Source organism: Myodes glareolus, chromosome X, assembly GCF_982192425.1.
Source record: "Myodes glareolus chromosome X, mMyoGla1.1, whole genome shotgun sequence".
Taxonomy (NCBI): Eukaryota; Metazoa; Chordata; class Mammalia; order Rodentia; family Cricetidae; genus Myodes; species Myodes glareolus.
In genome coordinates, this window is record NC_142053.1 from 5661497 (window position 1) to 5676649 (window position 15153).

At 41.0% G+C, this 15153-nt stretch overlaps 1 long non-coding RNA gene across 2 annotated transcripts in view; it reads left to right on the forward strand.

Moving 5' to 3' along the window:
* Window positions 1–4481: 4481 nt before the first annotated feature.
* LOC148117202 (uncharacterized) overlaps window positions 4482–15153 on the forward strand; it is a 53479-nt gene continuing 42807 nt past the window's right edge. For both annotated transcript variants that reach the window (XR_015737001.1, XR_015737000.1), the window contains exon 1: window positions 4482–4780. This is a non-coding gene — a long non-coding RNA (uncharacterized LOC148117202). The remainder of the gene's footprint in view (window positions 4781–15153) is intronic.

Here is a 15153-nt window from a genome sequence, read left to right on the forward strand (position 1 = left end):
ACATGGCTGAGCAAGCATTTTTGGAATAGAATATCTAATCCTTTGGGCAGATGCCAATGAGTGATATAGCTGTATCATATGATAATTTTAGTTTTAGTTCTTTTGAGAATTTTGTATTTTGATTTCCAAAGTGGCTACACCTGTGTACAATCTCACAAACAGCAACATCTTCTATTGGTTGTTCTGTTGATCTTAGTCACTCTGACTGCATCATATGTAAATTAGTTTGAAACTATCATATATCCTAGGAAATACAAATTTTACAGAATTTAAACACATGGTTTAAGTAAGAGTATGTGAGATCCTTGAAAGTTATCCTTGTGTGTTTTGCTCTTAGGGGCACAATACCTTGGACTGTTGAAAAAAAAAAGAAATCCAATAGTGAAATAAATGAAAAGAAAAATACTGTAAGATTGTAACTACCCAGTCCCAACATTGTCAAAGAAAAATAAAGAAGACCAAAACACAAAATAAGCTTGAAACTACTGATAAGTTTAGAAATGTAAATTTCCCTTGCATTGGAGTTTGGGTGGCTTTAGTTACTGTACCTGCCATCATGTCAGTAGTCTTTCCTCTGGATTTAATGGGAAGGCCTATAAGACCAGAATCATTGTCCCTTCTAAAATTCTAGTCTATGTTTCTGGCGCTGGAGAGATGCCTCAGCTGTTAGGAGCGTGTAATATTCCTGCAAAATAATCTTAGAACCTATGCCAGACAGCTCACAACTATCTTTAACTCCAGTTTGAGGGGATATATTTAAGATCTTCTGACCTCTGCAGATACTGCACCCATGTAGTGCACAGTCATGAACGCAAAACACCCAGACATAGAGAATAAATGTAAATAAGTCTTAAAAAAGAAATCTCTATTACAAACTCTATAGTTTGTGCTTAGAATGTTTTGCTTTTTTTTCTTGAAGAGCAACTAACACTCTTAACTGCTGAGCTAGCCCCCAAATCCTGAACATTTAAGGTACAGCTTTCAATATGAGTAAAACACTTTAGATATCAAAGAGAAAAATGCTTAACTGTTTTTTGATGAGATTATGGGGCTTTAAAGGGATTTTTTAAGTTTAAATTAGGCATAAGAACTTTGAAAAACCCTGGTTTTTGAAGAGATCATAGCTGTATAAGCACTAGCTTTGTATTTTAATGTGGCAAATAGAGTAGATTTATCTTAAAATTTAAGATGTTGGTTATTATTATTAAAGACTTAATGACATAGTTGTTTTATTATAGAAAGAGTGAGGTTACCTCAATTTTGGATGTTATTTCTTGAGATTTTATGTCTTGTACTTTTGAAAACAAAAAAGAAATTTAACATAAAAATGTTATGTTTAACATAAATGTTATGTTACATATATGCTCATCATTTTATTCATATAATGGGTTTAATTAAAAATGTTTAGACTTAACACTTGCATATGAATGTTCTTGAAAATATATCCATTGCACTTATTCCAATAAAATATTTTAGTGAAGGTTAATTTTTTTGTTATTAAAGTAAGAGAAAATTAAGAATCTTTCCCAAGTGCTGGGTGAACTCTCCCCTGAGGAGTAGAACCGACTGACATGCTGCAATATCCAGCAAGAGATAGGACCAGCCATCCCAGATCCAGTGAAGGACGATTATTTTAGGAGTCTGGGTGACCTGAAAATGAACAAGCAGCCTCCCCCAACAAATTGGTGCTCCAACGTGTGCTAGCTAAATCCACATAAAACCTAAGAGGGCTTGGAAATAAATTCTAGAGACTAAAAAGCAAAGTTTGGCCACAATTTTTTGGATGGGCTCTGCTTGCTAGCATACCACAACTTCTTTAAAAGAGGTCTCCCTGATTTAGCGTTAGAAAAAAGAAAGCTGCTCAGTTTCAAAATGGTGGTTTCCTGGTTCTCCAGCACAAATGGCTCTGACTCTTTTAGGAGGTCCGCCTATGGAGCATTTGAATGGGGTCTGTGAGCTGCATATTACAAACTGCTTAATGACTCGACATAGACCTGCTGCATACTTGGAACTAGGGCAGTGTGAGCGGCTTAAGAGAGAGACATTTGATTCTGGGGACTACTAAGCTAAACCAACATATATATGTTAAAGATTTCTTGACTTCAAAATTTGAGTCTAAGAATATGTTGACTTGGAAAAGAAATTCTTCTTTTGTTTCCACAGAAGATGAGAACCTGTAGGTCTCTCCCAGACTAATGTGCTTTGATTGACCAAGACCCCCCCCGAAGGTTGCCATGAACACCCCCTAAAATTACTTTGCCCCCCAAAAAGCAGGAAGCAGTTTGGAAAGAACTATGTCCAAATTCCCTAAATGACTATTTATAAATGTTTGTTTACATTTAAAGGGAGATATGATATAAATATGAATGCTTTGCATTGGTATGGATCTTGGTCTACTGATTCAAATTTAAGGTCAATTTTGTTACACATATAATTCTTTATTTGATGAAGGTATTGGGCTTGTGCAGCTCATTTGAAATGTAATATAGAAAGTAAGCCTGAGACAGCAAACTGTAAGTGAGCAGAGCAAGGCACAGGAGCAATGAGCTACCTCCAGGAACACCAAGTAACTAATGGGGTAACTAGAACTGTGACACTGAATGTGCCACAAGGAATAACCATTGGAGCTTTGGATTCACTGGCACCTTGAAGATTATTTAACAGAATCTCAGACAGTCCCAACCACACCTATTAGAGAAAAAGATGAATAGAAAAGGTAATATCACATGCTACACCACAAAGAGCAACACAACATCAGTAAATCCTAAAGAACCTATAACAGCAAGACCTGAACAACCAAATATGGTTGAACTAGAAGAAAATGATCTAAAAAATAACTTCAAGAGAATGTTTGAAATTCTTAAAGATGAAATGCAAAATTCCTTTTAAAAAATTGAGGAAAAGACAAACAAAGAATTAGAAGATATCAGCAAATCACTTAAAGAAAACAAAGAAAAAGAAATCAAGCATATAAAAAAACTATTCAGGACTTGAAGACTAAAATAGAAACAATAAAGAAAACACAAGCCCAAGGAATTATAGAAAGAGAAATCATGAGAAAAAGATCAGAAACCACAAACATAAGCATGATCAACAGAATACAAGAGGTGGAAGAGTGAATCTCAAGCACTGAAGATACAATAGAGGAAATAGGCTCATCAGTTAAAGAAAACATTAAATCTAACAAAAGCTTAACTGAAAATATCCAGGAAATATGGGACACCATTAAAAGGACAAATTGTAGAATAATAGGTATAGAAGAAGGAGAAGAAGTTCAACTCAAAGGCACAGAAAATTTAACAAAATCATAGAAGAAAACTTTCCCTGCCTAAAGAAAGATATGCCTATGAAGCTACAAGAAGCTTACAGAACACCAAACAGACTGGATCCAGAAAAAGTCCTTTCACCACATAATAATCAAAACACCAAATATACAGAGTAAAAATAAAGAATATTAAGAGCTGTAAAGGAAAAAGGCCAAGTAACATATAAAGGTAGACCTATACCAGATTCTCATTGGAGACAATGAAAGCCAGAAGGTCATGGTCAAGCATTATGCAGACATTAAGAGACCACAGGTGACAGCCCAGACTACTATACCCAGCAAAACTGTAAATCACCATAGAAGGCCAAAACAAGATATTCCTTGACAAATCTAGATTTCACCAATACCTAGCCACAAACATATCCCTACACAAAATACTAGAAGGAAAACTCCATCACAAGGAAGATGGCTACACCAACAAAAACACAAATAATTGATGGTCTCATAACAGCAAATCCCAAAGAAAAAATGCACAAATATCATCAATGATAAAAACTAAATTAACAGGAGATAGCAATCACTGGATCACTGGTCATTACTATCTCTTAATGTAAATGGACTCAACTCAGTGATAAAAGGTCACAGGCTAACAGATTGGATAAGAAAACAGAATTCATCCTTCTTCTGCATACAAGAAACACGTCTCAATCTCAAAGACAGACATCGTCTCAGAGTAAAGGGTTGGGAAAAAAAATATGCCAATCAAATGGACTTAAGAAATAAGCGGGTGTAGCTATCCTAATATTGAACAAAATAGACTTCAAACTAAAATCAGTCAAAAGAGACAAAGAAGTTCCTTTTATACTAGTCACAGGAAAAAATCCATCAAGAGGAAATTTCAATACTGAACGACTATGCCCCAAATACAAGGGCACCCTCATATGTGAAAGAAACACTTCTAAAGCTTGAATCATACATTAAACCCCACACACTAATAATGGGAGACTTCAACACTCCCCTCTCACCACTGGATAGGTCAATCAGACAAAAAAAAATGAACAGAGATGTAAGGAGCCGTCAGGACATTGACATTACGAAATGGCACTGGCAGTCCAGCAGCTTGGAGGTAAACAAATCCTTTTGATGTTGTCGCATGGGGTTGAGCACCCTTTGCCTGCATTTGCACAACTGAGACTTGTCCTTAGTCAATCCTGAAGCCCTGGGCTTCAGCGGACTGGTATTCACCAATCAGGACAGTATCCGACTCCCTCCACCCTAGAAAAGCAACTGCAGCTTGGCTTTCATTCCCTCTCGTTCTCCGCTCTCCCTTCAACCAAGAGGCTCCAATAAAGTGTGATCAGAGAAGAATCCTCAACTCATGGTCGTTCTTGCTTGCTGGTCAAGGGACACCCCACAACTGGTGCCAAAACCCGAGACAACATATCGGTCACCCAGAAGAGGGCAGAGAATTAAGAACTCTATACACGGAGCGGCGATGTCGGAAAAATCCTCCAGGTATGCTGATTGCTGGCATTGGTCCAGAGTGGTTTGACCTTGCATTAGAGTTAACAGTTGTGTTCGTTCTTCTCTGCTGCTTTTGGCTGCGCTGCTATTAACCAGGTTGTGAGTGTCTTTGCTGCTGCAACTGCATCTAATCAAAAGTGAAAGTAAGTCCGCAGTAGATCAAGTGGCGTTTCTCTGAAAAGAACGTAACTCCCTTATAAATAAAAAGGGGGGTTCTTTAGCCCAGGGGACCATGGGCAATTCTTATGGAACCACCTCGAGACCCACCAAAATCTACGGCTCAATCCAGGCGCTTTTACAGCAGCACGGTTTAAAGATCTCTTCCGGGACAGTCGCTATGATTGTTAAGGATATCGATAAGATCTCACCCTGGTTTGCAGCTTCAGGTGATTTAACCTTGCAGTCATGGGACAGATTAGGCAGGGATTTGGAACAAGCTGAGAGAGAAGGAAAAATTGGAAGGGGCACACTTCCTCTTTGGAGGATGGTGTGGAGTTGTTTAAAGGATGAACGTAATACTGATATATCAAAGCAGGGTCGCAAGGCATTACAGAAACATCAAGACAGCTTTTCAGAATCAGATCATAAGGAGGAAGGTAAAGATAGGCCTAAAAAGAAAAAGTAAAAATCAAAGGAACAGGATCCGGAAATAGTAACAAGAGAAAAGGGGAAGAAAAGCCCCATAAGTTTAGTGCTGAAGGAGTTTATAAATCTAGATTTATCAGAGGAGGAGGAGCTTGAAGACGCAGCCACTAGGTTTGAGAAAGAGTGAGATAACTGAAGGCGGGGCAATGATGACATGTTTGCAAAGGGGAACGGAAGACACATGGCGCCCGCCCGTAGCTTCCACCCCTCCCCCACCAATGTACTCACCGATGGTGACTGAGGGCTGCAGTTTCATAGGGAGGCAGACTTGGTCGCATCTGGTGACTGCCTTCCCTGTTTTTTTTTCTTTTTTGGAAAGTAATTTTATTAAATTATAAAAGTTTCCATTTCCGCCCCTCCTCCCACCACCCTCCCACTCCCCCCACTCCCTCTCCTCCTCCCTCTCCATTCCTTAGAGCAGTCAGGGTTTCCTGCCCTGTGGGAAGTTCAAGTTCCTCCCCCCTCCCTCCAGGTCAAGGAAGGTGAGCGTCCAGACAGACTGGATCCGCAAAATCCAGTATATGCAGAGGAAACAAGTCCCAGTGTCATTGTCAATGGCTTTTCAGAAAGACTCCGGGACAGCCACATTCAGAAAATCCGGCCACATTCAGAGAATCTGGTTGGATCGCATCCTCATTCAGTCCCAGTCCAACTGGCCTTGGTAAACTCTCATTAGATCCGTCCCCTTGTATCAGTGGGTGATCGCATCCCTCGCAGTTCTTATTTCCTTTTTCATTTTCTTCATCCTTCTGCTCCTCATTTGGACCTTGGGGGGCTCAGTCCGGTGCTACGGACCGGCTCAAGGGAGCCACTCAGACCGTAAGGGAATCAGGGCGAAGGCACAGGAGAAATCAGGATACGGCAAGGAAATTGACAGACAGTCATTCTCAATGAAACATACTGCTGCGTCTTTATTCTCTTAGTGTGAGGTATTTATATTTTTACAGACAAAGAACTTGGTAAAGGCATACATCATCAGATTATAAAATAGAAAAGATCAGCACAAAACAGTTTTACAAAGAGAATCTTTGAAGATGCTTTGGCATGGATACAAGGACTTTTGTTTCCTCATATACTGTTAAGTCAGCCCTTTTTTCTTGTTATTAGAGAGACCACTGTTCTTGAGTTAGCCCACCTTTATCAGCTTGTACCAGGTGGCTGGCTGGGCTTAGCTAAGTGACCTTGTGTGTCTGGGTGAGAAAGAAGAAGGCTACTATCTTCCTGGAAAAACTTTCTGAGACTCATTTTGTACCATTAATCTCAACTCCTTTCCCTTCCCAACTCTCAGGATCAGATGTTGTAATTAGCCTAGGTTTTCTGGCCATAAGGAAGGTTGCATAGGCCTCCTGTTAAGTTGTACATAAATGCCTAATGCTGTTTTCCTGTAGAAGGCTTCTAAGGTTTTTCTGCTAAGATTAACTCCTTTTATTTTACATCATCAAGGAATTGTCCTAACGATGATTCTGGCAATTCCCAGAACTGGCTACTTTTTAAGGCTTTAATTAATAGTGGAGCAGAATTCAAAAATGTCCTCAGCAGTCTTGTTTATATCCACAACTGCCTGGAATAGTCTGATCTGTTAGTAATATGTAAGGATCACAAAGAACACACAGACAAGGGAAAAGACACACATATGGCTCCAAGGACACCCAGGTCGAGTCAATACTAATGGCAACTCAAGTAGCATTACACCACAACTGGTTGCCAGAGACCCGCCTGGAACACACAGCTCCTAGAAGCACAAATCCCACTCCTACTGGCAATATTTGCCCATCCAGTCAGCATTTCTGCTACACTGGCGAGACAGCCGTGGATGTAGCAGTCCGGTGCTCCAATGTGGGTCTCCATCTGTATCGCCATCCATCGTCGGATGAAGGTTCCCTCTGGTCTTGCCTTCTTTACTCACGTTCTCTTTCCTTCTGCTTCTCGTTTGGACCTAGGGAGTTAAGTCCAGTGTTCCCATGTGGGTCTCTGTCTCTATCTCCATCCATCGCCAGATGAAGTTTCTATGGTGATAAGCAAAATATTCATCAGTATGGTTATGGGGCTAGGCCGTTTCAGGCACCCTCTCTTCTGTCCAGAGAACAATCTGGGGATCTCTCCTTGGACCTGGGATCCCATTTATAATCAAGTCTCCTGTAAACCCTAAAATGACTCCCTTAGTTGAAATATATTCTTCCCTGATCCCATATATATCCTTCCTCCCTCCCCCACATCCCAGTCCACCGAGCTTTCCCCATGCCTCCCCTACTCCCTTCTCTCTAGCCCCTCCCCTTTCAAAAACCCTCCCACCCCCCCATGCACCCGAGGTTACCTGGGACTCTTGTCTATTTCCAATCTCCAGGCGGATAGCTACATGATTTTCACCAGGTTCACCTTCTTATTTAGCTTCTCTAGGATCACGAATAATCAACTCAAAGACCTCTAATTATGGTTAGAATCCACATATGAGTGAATACATACCATATTCCTCTTTTTGGGTCTTGCTTACCTCACTCAGTAAAGCGTTTTCTATTTCCATCCATTTGCATGCAAAATTCAAGATGTCATTGTTTTTTTACCGCTGAGTAGAACTCTAATGTGTATATGTTCCACACCTTTTTTAACCATTCTTCTATTGAGGGGCACCTAGGTTGTTTCCAGGTTCTGGCTATTACAAATAGTGCTGCTATGAACATAGTTGAACAAAAGCTTTTGTAGTATGTTAGGGCATCTCTTGGGTATATTCCCAAGAGTGGAATTGCTGGGTCCTGAGGGAGGTTGACTCCCAGTTTCCTGAGAAACCACCACACTGATTTCCAAAGTGGCTGCACAGGTTTGCATTCCCACCAAGAATGGATGAGTGTTCCCCTCACTCCACATCCTCTCCAGCATAGGTTATCATTGGTGTTTTTGAGTTTGGCCATTCTGACAGGTGTAAGATGGTATCTCAAAGTGGTTTTGATTTGCATTTCCCTGATCGCTAAGGAGGTTGAGCATGACCTTAAGTGTCTTTTGGTCATTCGAAGTTCATCTGTTGTGAATTCTCTGTTCAGTTCAGTACCCCATTTTTTAATTGGGTTAATTAGAATTTTAGTGTCTAGTTTCTTGAGTTCTTTGTATATTTTGGAGATCAGACCTTTGTCTGATGAGGGGTTTGTGAAGATCTTCTCCCAGTCGGAAGGTAGCCTTTTTGTCTTACTGACAGTGTCCTTTGCTTTACAGAAGCTTCTCAGTTTCAGTAGGTCCCATTTATTCATTGTTTCTCTTATTGTCTGCGCTCCTGGAGTTCTGCTGAGGAAGTGGTCTCCTGTGCCTATATCTTGTAGACTACTTCCGACTTTCTCTTCTATCAGGTTCAAAGTGGTCTGATTAATGTTGATGTCTTTAATCCATTTGGACCTGAGTTTTGTGCATGGCGATAGATATGGATCAATTTTCATTCTTCTACAGGTTGACATCCAGTTATGCCAGCACCATTTGTTAAAGATGCTTTCCTTCTTCCATTGTATACCTTTAGCTCCCTTGTCAAATATCAGGTGTTCATACGTTTGTGGGTTAATACCCGGGTCTTCTATTCGATTCCATAGGTCGACTTATCTGTTGTTATGCCTATACCAAGCTGTTTTCAATACTGTAGCTGTGTAATATAGTTTGAAGTCAGGGGTGGTAATGCCTCCAGAAGTTCCTTTATTGTATAAGATTGTTTTGGCTATCCTGGGTTTTTTGTTTTTCCATATAAACTTGATTATTGTTCTCTCAAGGTCTGTGAAGAAATTTGATAGGATTTTAATGGGAATTGCATTGAATCTATAGATTGCTTTTGGTAGAATTGCCATTTTTACTATGTTGATTCTCCCAATCCAAGAGCAGGGGAGGTCTTTCCATTTTCTGGTATCCTCCTCAATTTCTTTCTTCAAGGACTTAAAGTTCTTGTCAAATAGGTCTTTCACTTCCTTGGTTAGAATTACCCCAAGATATTTTATGCTATTTGTGGCTATCATGAAAGGTGATGTTTCTCTGATTTCCCTCTCTGCTTCTTTATCCTTTGTGTATAGGAGGGCAACTGATGTTTTGGAGTTAATCTTGTATCCTGCCACATTACTAAAGGTGTTTATCAACTGTAGGAGTTCCTTGGTAGAGCTTTTGGGGTCACTTATGTACACTATCATATCGTCTGCAAATTATGAAAGTTTAACTTCATCCTTTCCAATTCGAATCCCCTTGATCCCCTTATGTTGTCTTATTGCTATTGCTAGAACTTCCAGCACTATAATGAAGAGGTATGGAGAGAGTGGACAGCCTTGTCGTGTTCCTGATTTTAGTGGAATGGCTTTGAGTTTTTCTCCGTTCAATTTGATGTTAGCTGTCGGCTTGCTATATATTGCTTTTATTATATTTAGGTATGATCCTTGTATCCCCAATCTCTCCAACACCTTTATCATAAAGGTGTGTTGAATTTTGTCAAATGCTTTTTCAGCATCCAATGAAATGATCATATGGTTTTTTTCTTTCAGTTTATTTATATGATGGATTACATTGATAGATTTGTGTATGTTGAACCAACCCTGCATCTCTGGGATGAAGCCCACTTGATCATAATGGATAATTTTTCTATTGTGTTCTTGGATTCGGTTTGCCAGTATTTTATTGAGTATTTTAGCATCAATATTCATGAGTGAGATTGGTCTGTAATTCTTTTTCTTGGTTGTGCCTTTATGTGGTTTTGGTATCAGGGTCACTGTAGCTTCATAAAAAGAGTTTGGCAATGATTCTTCTGTTTCTATATTGTGAAATACGTTAAGGAGTATAGTTATTAGCTCTTCCTGGAAGTTCTGGTAGAATTCTGCATTGAAACCATCTAATCCTGGGCTTTTTTTGGTGGGGAGGTTTTTGATAACAGCTTCTAATTCTTCACGACTGACAGGTCTATTTAGATTGTTCACCTGGTCTTGGTTCAACTTTGGTATATGGTCCTTATCTAAAAAAATGTCCATTTCTTGAACATTTTTCCAACTTTGTGGCATATAAACTTTCGTAGTAAGATCTAATGATTCTCTGAGTTTCCTCTGTGTCTGTGGTTATGTCCCCCTTTTCATTTCTGATCTTATTAATTTGCATGTTCTCTCTCTGCCCTTTGATTAATTTGGATAGGGGTTTGTCAATCTTGTTGATTTTCTCCAAGAACCAGCTTTTTGATTCATTGATTCTTTGGATTGCTTTCTGTGTTTCTATTTTGTTGATTTCAGCCCTCAGTTTGATTATTTACAGTCTTCTAGACCTCCTGGGTGAATCAGCTTCCTTTTTTTCTAGGGCTTTCAGGTGTGCTGTTAAGTCTCCAATGTGTGCTTTCTCCGTTTTCTTTAATTGGGCACTTAGTGCTATGAACTTTCCTCTTAGCACTGCTTTCATAGTGTCCCATAGGTTTGAGTATGTTGTGTCTTTATTTTTATTAAATTCAAGGAAGACTTTAATTTCTTTCTTTATTTCTTCCTTGACCCAGGGGTGATTCAGTAGTTGACTGTTCAACTTCCATGAGTTTGTTGGTTTCCTGGGGGTAGCACTGTTCTTGAATTCCAACTTTAATCCATGGTGGTCTGACAAGACACAGGTGGTTACTAATATTTTTTTTGTATCTGTGGAAGTTTGCTTTGTTACCCAGTATGTGGTCAATTTTCGAGAAGAGAAAATTGCTGCAGAGAAGAAGGTATATTCTTTCCTATTTGGGTGGAATGTTCTATAGATGTCTGTTAAGTCCATTTGATGCAATACCTCCAATAATTCTCTTATTTCTCTGTTAGGTTTCTGTCTGATTGACCTGTCCATTGGTGAGAGAGGAGTGTTGAAGTCTCCTACTATTAGTGTGTGTGGTTTGATGACTGCCTTGAGTTCTAGAAGTGTTTCTTTTACATAAGTAGGAGGCTTTATATTAGGGGCATAGATATTCAGGATTGAGACTTCCTCCTGATTAATTGTTCCTGTTATGAGTATGAAATGTCCGTCTCCATCTCTTCTGATTGATTTTAGTTTGAAGTCAATTTTGTTGGAAATTAGAATGGCCACTCCCGCTTGTTTCTTAGGTCCGTTTGCTTGAAAAACCTTTTCCCAACCCTCTACTCTGAGTAGATGTCTGTCTTTGTGGTTGAGGTGTGTTTCTTGTAAACAGCAGAATGTTGGATCCTGTTTTCGTATCCAGTCTCTTAGTCTGTGCCTTTTTATAGGTGAATTGAGTCCATTAATATTAAGTGATATTAATGACCAGTGGTTGTTGACTCCAGTTATTATTATTTTTTGTTTGTTTGTTTAATAGAGTTTGTATGTGTCCCTTCTTTGAGTTAAGCTCGTGAAGGGTCGCTAGATGTCTGAGTTATTGTAGGCAGTGTTGGCAATGTTGGATTTCTTGGGTTGCGATTTTCCTTCTATTACTTTCTGTAAGGCTGGGTTTGTGGCTACGAATTGTTTAAATTTGTTCTTATCCTGGAATATTTTGTTTTCTCCATTGATAGTGAACGATAGCTTGGCTGGGTATAGTCGTCTGGGTTTGCATCCATGGTCTCTTAGTTTCTGCAGTACCTCTATCTAGGACCTTCTGGCTTTCATGGTTTCCATAGAGAAGTCCGGTGTAAGTCTGATATGTTTACCTTTATAAGTTACTTGACCTTTTTCCTTTGCAGCTCTTAATATTCTTTCTTTAATCTGTATGTTTTGTGCTTTGATTATTATATGGCGAGGGGATTTTTTTTTTATCAAGTCTATTCGGTGTTCTGTATGCTTCTTGAACCTTCATAGGAATATCATTCTTTAGGTTGGGAAAGTTTTTCTTCTATTATTTTGTTGAATATATTTTCTGGTCCTTTGATCTGCAGTTCTTCTCCTTCTTCAATCCCTATTATTCTTAGATTTGGTTTTTTTATTGTGTCCCAGATTTCTTGAAAGTTTTGTGATGAGAATTTGTTGGATTTGCTGTTTTCTTTGATCAGAGCATTTATTTTCTCTATGGTGTCTTCAGAATCTGAGATTCGTTCTTCCATCTCTTGTATCCTTGTGGTTATGCTTGATTCTGTAGTCTCTGTTCGTTTACCTAGATTTTCCATATCCAGACAGCCCTCGTTTTGTGTTTTCTTCATTGCCTCCATTTCAGTTTTCAATTCTTGAACTGTTTCTATTACCTGTTTGATTGATTTTTCTTGGTTTCCCAGTGTATCATTCACGGATTTTCTCATTTCTTCGAACTTTTTGTTATACTTCTTATCCATTTCTTTACTCATTTCTTCAATCTTTTTGTTGTATTTCTCATCCAGTTCTTTAAGTGAGTTATTCATATCCTGTTTAAGGGACTCTATTGCTTTCATAATGGCACTTTTTTCCACTTCTTCTGAATTAAGAGGTTCAGGTCCTTCTATTGTAGGGTCGTTGGGATCTGGTGATTTCATGTTGTTTTTTAGATTGTTGGAGGAGTTCTTGCCTTGGCGTCTGCCCATTTCTTCCTTCAAATGCTCTATATTGGATCTTCTGGTACCAGGTCAGGTTCCCTTGTTGGGCAGGGACTTCACTGACAGAAGGTCTACCTTTCCTTAGGCAGTCTATTGAAACACAGGCACTCCCTCCTGCCAGGTTGCACTCACAGCCCAGGCCCAGCATGCAAGGGAGCTGCTCTGGGGAAATCTTGTGACCGGGGGAAGGGGGGAAGAGAGGAAGGTGTGCCTGGATGAAAGCTGGGATGGGATTCGGGAGAGCTCCGCAGGATGGAGCCACCACTGCAGGGTGACCAGAAAGTCGAGGGGGGCAGGGATAGTCTGAATTCCTCCTAGCAGAAGCCCTTGGGCCAGGAGCAAACTCACCCCTCCTCCAATGAATGTCTGCTAGAAGTTCACTGTCTCTTGCTGGCCAGGAATATGGCTGAGCTGACACAGGGCCTGCCTTTGCTCAGGCAGGCTATTAAAGCACAGGAACTGCCCCTGCCAGGCTGAGCCCACAGCCCAGGCCCAGTGTGCAAGGGAGCAGCTCTGGGGAGATCTTGTGGCCCCAGGGGGAAGGGGGGAAGAGAGGAAGGTGTACCTGGATGAAGGCTGGGATGGGATTCGGGAGAGCTCCTCGGGGTGGAGCCACCACTGCAGGGTGACCAGAAAGTCGAGGGGGGGCGGGGAAAGTCTGAATTCCTCCTAGCCGAAGCCCTCGGGCCAGGAGCAAACTCACCCCTTCTCCAATGGATGTCTGTTAGAAGTTCACTGTCTCTTGCTGGCCAGTAATGTGGCTGAGCTGACACAGGGCCTGCCTGTCCTCAGGCAGGCTCTCAAAGCACAGGAACTGCCCCTGCCAGGCTGAGCCCACAGCCCAGGCTCAGCGTGCAAGGGAGCAGCTCTTGGGAGATCTTGTGACTCCAGGGGGAGGGGGGAAGAGAGGAAGGTGTGCCTGGATGAAGGCTGGGATGGGATTCCTGCCTTCCCTGTTTTTGAAGAGCCACAGAATCATAATAGGTGGTATGAAGCAGTACCTTATAAACAACTTAAGGATTTGGTTGAGGCTGCAAAAAATTATGGAGTAACTGCCAATTATACCATTACCCTATTGAGAAGGATTGCTGCAGTAGCGCTGATCCCCACAGACTGGCAGGAGATTGCGAGAGCAGCTCTTCCGCCGGGGCAGTTCCTGGATTTTAAATCTATTATCCAGGACAGAGCTCAGGTCCAAGCGCGCATAAACATCCAAGGTGGCCACCCAGAGTGGACAGCCAATATGCTTCTTGGACAGGGACCATTTGCTGGAAATCAGGTTAATTATCCTTTTGAAGTTTATCAGCAGGTTAATGAGATTCATTATAGAGCATGGAAATCCCTCCCTAATAAGGGTGAAACGGCTGGTAACTTAACCAAGATTATTCAAGGTGCTGCAGAGCCATTCTCTGATTATGTGGCTAGAATGATAGAGGCAGCTGAAAGAATGTTTAGAAATTTGGACACGTCCATGCCTTTTGTCCAGCAGATAATTTTTGAACAAAGCACCAAAGAATGTCAAAGAGCAATAGTTCCAGTAAAGGGAAAAGGATTAGAAGCCTGGATCAGAGCCTGCCATGGAGTTGGGGGGCCTCTAACCAATGCAGGGTTGGCGGCTGCTGTACTTGCTGCCACTAGAGGTGCCAGGGGAGATAGGGGAAAGGCATGCTTTAAATGCGGACAGTTGGAACATTTTAAAAAACAATATTCCAATAATAATAATGCCTCAGATTCTTCAGGACCCTCAGCAGTAACATCGCAGAGGCAGCCAGGCACTTGCCCCAGGTGCAAAAAAGGGATGCACTGGGCTAATGAGTGCAGATCAGTTAAGAATATAAATGGACAACTTATTCCTCAGGCTGTTCAGTCATTGTCAAAAAACGGATTGAGGGGCCCTTGTCACCAGGGCCCGAAAATATTTGGGGCAATTCAGAGCTCGATGGCAGTTCCCAATATGACTCCATCGTCCCAACAAGAAGGGCAGCCAAAGGCTCTGCAGGGCTGGACCTCTATGCCACCTCTGGACTGGTATTAACTCAGGATATGGGAGTTCAGGTCATAGAGACAGACATGTCCGGACCATTAGAACAAGGCACTGTTGGCATAGTCCTGGGACACTCATCCTCAATTATGAAGGGCCTAATAGTCCATCCTGGAGTCATAGACCCTGCTTATGAAGGCTGCATTAAGATTCTTTGCCATTCTCCATATGGGGTAGTTTCCATTGCCCCGGGAGACAGAGTGGCT